The sequence below is a fragment of the Typha angustifolia genome, chromosome 7 (genome assembly GCF_048772165.1).
Source record: "Typha angustifolia cultivar Huaian chromosome 7, ASM4877216v1, whole genome shotgun sequence".
Taxonomy (NCBI): domain Eukaryota; kingdom Viridiplantae; phylum Streptophyta; class Magnoliopsida; order Poales; family Typhaceae; genus Typha; species Typha angustifolia.
The window spans coordinates 6,810,628-6,819,178 of record NC_133245.1 but is presented as its reverse complement, the minus strand read 5'-3'; positions in this window follow the sequence as shown (position 1 = coordinate 6,819,178).

Below are 8,551 nucleotides of genomic sequence, written 5' to 3'. Positions count from 1 at the left end.
AAATGTGTGCTTAAAAAAATGTAAAATAGTTTAGTACCAAAATTTTAGTTAGTTTTTACTATAGCAGAACGGGTAAATACTGTAGCAGAATAGGGAGGCGGCCAAATGAGCGAGCTTCTGGGCTGGATCGAGCAGGCAAAGGGCTAGCTCGTACAGCCCATGGGTAGTTCGAGCTCGAGCCAAGCTGGGCCTAAACCGGATCTAGGCCGGGCTTAGCCCGATCCAGACCGGGCCAGGCACTGGCGGTCTGGGCCATTTGATCAAGTCTAATAGTAGGGTTGCTTTTGTAGAACACGATTGTATTTGCAAGTATTTGAAAAAGATATTTACATTAGCTTTAGCCAAAATGTTCAACGAATCTTTTAATTGTGGAAATTATACTTACATTATTTTAAATTTGAATAGTCTAATTTGTATGGAAATCATGCTTAAATTATGACAATGTTCATTAATTAAGATTTGGATAACATAATTTAGGTTTTAGGCATATGGGTTTCTTCTCATTTTTTTGTTATTCTATTTTGAAATGTTATTTGTATCTAGTTTAATTTTCTTCTTTCTCCTCCTCTTAGAGATCACTGTTTTTCATAAACATTTATTAAGTTTTTTGTTACCCACATGCACTTAGTAGACTAACAAAAATATCTATATTTATCCTTTGAACTAAGAAAATAAGTAACAACTATACAAACCTCTAAACCAAAACCATTGTCGATCAAGGGGGTGTATATGGTATAAAAGAAAAGTCTAGGTGTGTATGCAGAAAATATTAATAGTTTGACGAGTCTAAATGGAATTATTCTTGAATTTTAATTGTAGCTTTTGAGATTATTCATAAGAACTAGCTTGATGTGAGTTTTAGAATATTGAAGATTAGTAATAGAAAGTATGTAATTTCTTAGATATCATATTTGCTCTTCTCCAATTTAAGTTGTTAGTTAAATATCTTAGGACCTTTGGATGTAAGTAAACTACTTCATCTCCTTGCTCTTTGCTTCCTAATCTTTAGTTTGGCAGCTATGTGAGTAAAGCAAGAATAATTGTGAGTTCCAACAAAGATGGAAAGAACATTGAGAAAGGGAAAAAACCATTGGAGATTTTACTCTTAGGCCCTGTTTGGATATGATGTAAAAATTTTCTATAGAATTTTAGTACCATGGTAAAGAAACAACGTGTATTTCATTACTATAGAGTCAAAATATTATGGAATTTTAAAACTATATGATACTTGGATGAGCTAGTTTTTAAAAAACTAGCCGTTGCAAAACAAATTTCCAATTTTACCCTCATTATAAGTATGGCAATAAATTTTATAAATATAACTAATCTTTTCTAGAATAAAATCATCCACTTATTTCTCAATATTTTTTTTATTTCTACTTTACGTATTCATGGATTTGGATCATTGGAGACGAATAAATCAAGAAGATGATGATCAGATGGTCATTATTTTTTCAAATTTATTTAATAATTAATAAGCTAGACAGCTTTACAATACATCAATTCTAACAGAAGCATATGTTCAAAAAATTCTTAAAGATTATGAAAGTCACTACAAAAGCCAGTCTAGTATGGATGCTCATATCTTTCATACCCTTGTGAATTTTATAAAAGAGAGAAATCCTCTTTGTAATACTAGAGGGTATTATAGTTGAAAAGCAAATTGCAATGTTTTTGTATACGTTATTTCGAAATACAATTAATCATACTATACAAGTATTATAAGCAATTATTGAAATGACACAAGATTATGTGTAGAGGCCAACAACCATCACACTACCGGAAATAAGAAACAATAGCAAATATTTTCCATACTTTAAGGTAAGCATTACTTAAATAAATCTTTATTCTTTTGAATACATTAGAAGATGTTAATTTATTTATTTTTATTATAGGATTGTATTGGTGTTATTAATGGTACACATCTCCCTATATCAATATCACTAGAAGACTAAGGACCTTATTGTAATCGTAATTGAATATTATCACAAAATATAATTGTAGCATGTGATTTTTGTTTATACTTTGTCTACATAAGAGCTAGATGGGAGGGTTCTACATCTAATGCCAAAATTCTACGATTTTCATTAGATCAAGAGTTTAGTATTCCACGAGGCAAATATTATCTAGTTGATGCAGGTCATGTTAATACACCAAGTTTTATTGCTCCATATAGATGAGTGCACTATCATTTGCAAAAACAAAAAGAACTCAAGCAAGACCTAGAGACTAAAAATAATTTTCAACCTTTGACATGCATCTCTTTGTAACTATGTTGAAGGCATTATTGATATCTTAAAGATGCATTTGCTAATACTAAAGGTGGCTATTTTTCACCTAATTAATTCACAAAGAGATATTGTTATTATAGCTTGTGTTTTACATAATTTAATTAGAATTTATAATGAGGATATGAGATGGCTAAATAATTATATTACTCATGAATACGAGATCATTGGTGTGTTCCAGAAGGTGATGAAAACTATGGAAAAAATGTTGATAGCATGAACAATCAATGCATTATAGGTGTAATAAAGAGAGATGAAATAACTCACTAAATGTGAAATGACTATTGTACCATAAGAAGAGCTCATACTACGACATAAGCAATATAATTACATATATATCTGTTTATGCTTAGCTTTTCGTACTTCAACAAATTTTATTGTATGCCTGAGTGCAATTTATCTAATATTAATAAATTTGGTAATTCACATATATAAGATTTGCATTAATTTTTTTTCATCAAATAGACTTAAAGAAAATTTATCTTCGTATTTGTGAGTTCAAAAAAGATCATCCAAAAGAAAGATAAATTGATATCTATTAAAGGTCTGAAATAACCAAAGAAAATTAGAAATAAAAATGAAGCATCCTATAACTCCAAGATAGCTAACGCAACTAAGCTCTAAGTCAAGTTATCATCCTATTATCTTTGAGAGCCATGAACGTTACACGATTATCCTTATCTTTAAACACTACAGTTGCTTTTAACATATTTTCATCAAATGTAAATTCTTCCATTTCACATGAAGACTTCAATACAATTTGTAACATCCCATACACACAAATATTAAAAAAAATTAAAAAAATCCTAAGGCGTGCATGTGTGCCACTTACCCATGTTCTCCCCCTCCCTCTCTTCTTCTCTCTTTTCTCTCTTTGCTCCCTTTTCTCTCCCGAAATCACTGCCTTACCCTCTTCTCTCTCTCATCGGAGGACACCGACCCCGTAGATTGTTGTATCGGAACGTCCTCTTCCACTATAGATCCGGCCAGCTGGCGGCCTCATGCCTTGGCCATTTGGGAAGCGTACACTTCACAAGGGGAAGTCGATAGCACATTATTTCCTGAAAATCTTTCCGGTCATCTTTCTTTCTCCGTAGCCTACTTGGAGGATTTTTATGTCTTTTCCTATTAGCAAAATTTGAAGAACCCCAACCATCAGATTTCCATCCTTGATCCCCAAGGTCAGATCCTCTATGCTCATTCCATGGGTTTGTATTCGACAATCTTTCATTATCTAGATTATCAAAGTTCCTACTTTTCAAATTATTTGATGTGGAAGATGTATTTGCATTCCACTGACTACCCATTTCGCATGAACTATCTGTTACATTACCATCCATATGTTACTTGGTATCACTTCAGTCTACTCTGCTTTATTCTAACTTTTGCAAATAACATCTTATCACAAGGCATATATAGTCCAAGCTCCTTTATTGACTTTTCAAATTCAATGGTATTTCGTTGCATTTGTAGAACTCCAACTGGACAAAGCTTTGTAGCTACTATGTATTATTCATTGTTCCATAAATCAATTGGTTCTCTACATTTGTCTGCTACTAAACTTTTTCATCTCCCAAGATAATACTTTTTCTAATATTGTGATCATCTTCAGTATTATCCTCAAATGTGGGTGTACCAAAACCACCATCACATTCACAGGATAAGCATTCTTTAAAATCATTCTTCTCCTCAAGATCATCAGAATCTTTAAAACATGCACTATTTGACTTTCTTTGATTGGATGTTGTCCTTACCAAAGACAAGAAGTCATGTACGACTTTCTGGTGTCTTTTTCATCTGCCTTGCTACTTGCAATAAGAATTAGGTGAAAAGGATCACGATAACATGATATATTAAGTTTACCTGATTAATAAATGTAAGGCTTCTTAAGGTGGACATACCCTAAACCAATAATAACTATCCATAGATTAATTAATTAATAAATTAATTTAGGTAGGCTTGTGCTTATGTTTATTATTTTCATTATCCAAGTAGATTCATTACCATACGAGGATGATCCGTGGTGCAGTTGAAGTTGATTAACTTGGAAGTGATATCAGGCAAGTGAATTCTCTATAGTCTAGGAATAATATAATATTAAAGTGATGTTTTACTTTATTAGTCCATCGCATTCATATACATAGATAAATATCTATTTACTATTCAGAATAATTATTCATGGATTATTAGAGCATTTCTAATTATGATATCTTCAATGTGTATGTCTTATGATTGATGATATTAATCACTGCACCACCTACACGTATCACCATGTAGTTAAGTTTCATCTCGATAATGCCCGTTTACCCGCTCAGCTTAGGGTCAGGGGGCAAAGTGTATATTTATATCGGCCAATGCCTAAAAATCGTGATGTTAGGAAGGGACTATCAGGCATTGTGTGTGCCAGTTTGAGCAGGCGTAACATTGCCAAATATTAAGACTAGATACTAGGTGATCTGAAATTATAACTGAGAGGTAGGGGTCATAGACCTAGCGGTACTAGATAATACAAGATTAAGGCATCTATTGAGCTATGAGCTTTTTTTCACTGTATGTGATGGTTTTGCTTTACACGATAATTTAATTACAGGTAATGATTCTGCTCTATATGATGATTTACTAGAATAGTAATGATGTTGATGATAATGATGGGCCTACAATTGGGGTTCCTAGTCTAGTAGCCACAAACAATCAGTCATATGCAGCGTCGCCAAATATATACGGGCGACATTACTTTTAGTTATCTACCCCTCCTCGATGTTTGAGATAATGAAATTCTTCTTTAATTGTTGTTCACAATCTTTTATTTGATTCATAATTAAATTTGTTTCAAGAAATTTAGTATTCAACTCATTCAACATTTTATTCCATGCTTCACTAGTCCATGCATTTTGTGCTTGGTATCTTGGTATGTTGTAATCTATTAGTAATTTTACTAAGTGTGCCTTTTAGATATTGTTCCATTTTTCTCTTTTTTGTTCTTCTTCGATCCTTCACTTATATTATCAATCCAAAACATTTAATCACGCCATTATGATATTAGTATTATAAACTTTTAAATAAAAATAATATTGAATAAAGTCAAAGAGAATCCATGGAAGAAATCTAATTGTACTCAATGTCAATTATACAGCATCACAAAGAAAATTTATGCAAACATCTCTACTTTTAATACTTTTTAAGATTTAGTACATGATAGAGATTAATATCGTTTAGATTTGGCCTTATATAGGTACTAGTACAAAAAGAAAAACTATAAAATTGAATCATCTAACTATTAGCAACAGTAATAGAGCAAAAAATTTATAGATCTATTATAACATTTTTAACAATTAGCAAGAGATCAATGACTATTACATACGCAAAGAAATAGTTAACAATTTATTAGCATAAGTTTAAGCAATTTCAATAAAGCAAATCTACCATTAAGTCCACTATTACTTACAAATGTTATTGAGTTTATCATGGTACAGTATAAGAGATCAATGACCTTTTAATTCAACTACAAAAAGTTCAGCATTGGAGGGGTAATTTTTGACAAGTGTGAGTAGGGACTACATGTGGGCAAAGAAATAAATGAGATAAAAGCTTAGCTTTATCTTTGACCCTTTTCTTTTTTACATGAGCCCTATGCATCCCACATAGAAAAATAACTAATAAATCCAATAAGAGGGCACTGATGAGGCTGATACCCAACTCCATCTTCCATAAAAGACCCACATTTTTCTTCCCCTTCTATCATTTTCTTTGCACTCTTCTACTCCCTATCTCAACTACTCTCCCTTTTTTGTGGATGTGTTAGCCTACAAGCAAAACTAAGCAATGCCTTAGTTGTCATCTTTGGCAAACTAAAGTAGTTGTTTTAGCCTCTCTCCTCCCCTGTTCTTGTTTAGATTTTTTTTGGGAATTTTCTTTTTGTTTTTCAAAACTAGGGTTTCCTAGAACAAAAGAAGGGCGTGAGAGAGAATGAGAAGAAGGGAAGGTTTACCTTTATTAGTGGTGTAGATGGTGTTTTGCCCCACCAATAATGTCTTCTCCATCTCCAATTTGAGGTCTATTAGGAGGGAAGGGGATATGAGAACAAAAAAGATGAAACAAAAGGGAGTCCGATGATCTCAGTTTAGAAAAATACAGAACTTTAAGTAGATTTCCTTTTTACTCTAATATTACTATGTTTAGCTTAGTACTGTAATATTATTTTACTGCAAAAGGTAATGCCAAACGCTCCTAAATTATATTTTACCATGAGATTTAAAATATTATAACATCACCAAAATACTATGGTTTTACTATGTGTTGATTTATACATTAGATTTTACATTTCTTTACATGATCTTCTATATTTTGCTAAATAGAAATTCCTTTCCCCAAAGTCTTAGAATATGGCTAAAAAATTTATAACAATCTATAATGGATGGAGTAATTATAATGGAGGGGTGAAGAAATTTGTTAAAGTTCTTGGAAGGTATACTTATGTGGGTTTATTGGAGAAGCTTACAACAATTAATGTTACATTGGAGGATGAAATTACTATCTAAAATGTATCAAAGATGCAATTGTATGTACAGATTACACTGATAAATAACCAAAAAAATCGGTTGTGATATTTTTACTAAACTGAGTAGCAATCTTTTCACTCAAATGCTCAATTAACCTAATCATTCTCCACTACTCTAAGCACCACTAGATATATTTGCTACTACAAATCATTATATATAACTATCACAATTGTTACTTTAGGTATAACTATTACTGTCTATATATATATATATATATATATATATATATATATATGTTATATCAAACAGATTTCTTTCTTTCTTATATAAGAGTAATAATCATGCAATGAGTAAATCCTAAGTAGTTACATAAATAGTTATGCTCATATGAGTACCTACACATAGTTATTTATTATATAATTTTATACAAAAAGCGATAGTACGATAGTAGACATAAATATTTATAATATTATATAATTTGATAGTTGCTGTCATATGTTCAATTAGTAACTAGTAAATTTAAAGCTACTTTGAAATAAGAATAATTAGTAGGAATAATAATACTAGTACAATAAAAATAGAGGTAAAATATGTTTTTAATTAAAGTTCAAGAGAAAAAGGAGTAATTAGAAACCTAACAAATCATCGTATTTTATATGGATTGATTTTAGTTAGATAAAATATTACTTTCATGCGGACCTGCTAATGAAGTTATTTCTATGAAATTAGTTCTAGCAAACTTAACCATGTAATGCTGATCAATTAAGTTTAAAACTGTCATATTAGGGATTCTTTTAGAATATGTGGGGAGTAGAGGAGAGAGTATTGGATAGATGACGAATTCACAAACTTCATAAATATCGTAAATATAAGTAGAAAATAGATATGATGAATATGTTAAAAGATACTCTGAGGAGACAAGGGATTTCTCAAGAGTGGACGAGATGAGATGCCTCAATTTACGTACTACTTTTGTAATTATAAGTTATTATTATATATTATTTCGTAATTGAATTACTAAAGTAGTAAATTCAGGTGTTCAATAAATAATAAATATTATATGTAATAATATTATTACTCATAATTTTTTAATATTTAAATAGCCGTGTAATGGTGTGGGCTTATCTAAATAGCCATGTATTTAAATGTCTTAATTCACAAACTTCGTTTATAAATTAGATACTTAGAAGAAGAGAAAAGAAAGAAAGAAAGAAAGAAAGAAGAAGAAGAAGAAGAGCCGATGATATTCTAAGTATTATGTCTATAAGATTGACTTGCAGCTCTACACAATTAGTTGTTTTTACAGGTGCAAAGCATTTGTAGATGTTGTAAGTTGGCATGATGGAGATAATACTCATCATTAAAATAAATTGTAATCTTTGTGCAACATATTTGTAAATATTTTGTCGCAAAACAAATTTATACTATCTCAAAAAGTTAAATATTTTGAAGATGAGCAAAATGTCCAACAAATATTACCCAGCTAAGAACGACATAGAATATGGCATATATTATTTTGCACATGTTTACCTACTAACATAGTCATTATATTTTTGCTCATGTATAAAAAGCAAAAGCATAATGATTTTGTTAGTTGATAAACATATGTGAAGTAGCATATGCCTTGTTCGATGTGGTCTTAGCCAGTGATTTTTGCTAGACATTTTGCACATCTTCAAAATATATAATTTTAGAAGATGTGGTAAATTTGCTTTGCAGATAGAATAGTTCGTTGGTTTGGGATCTAATCAAACAAATAGTAAT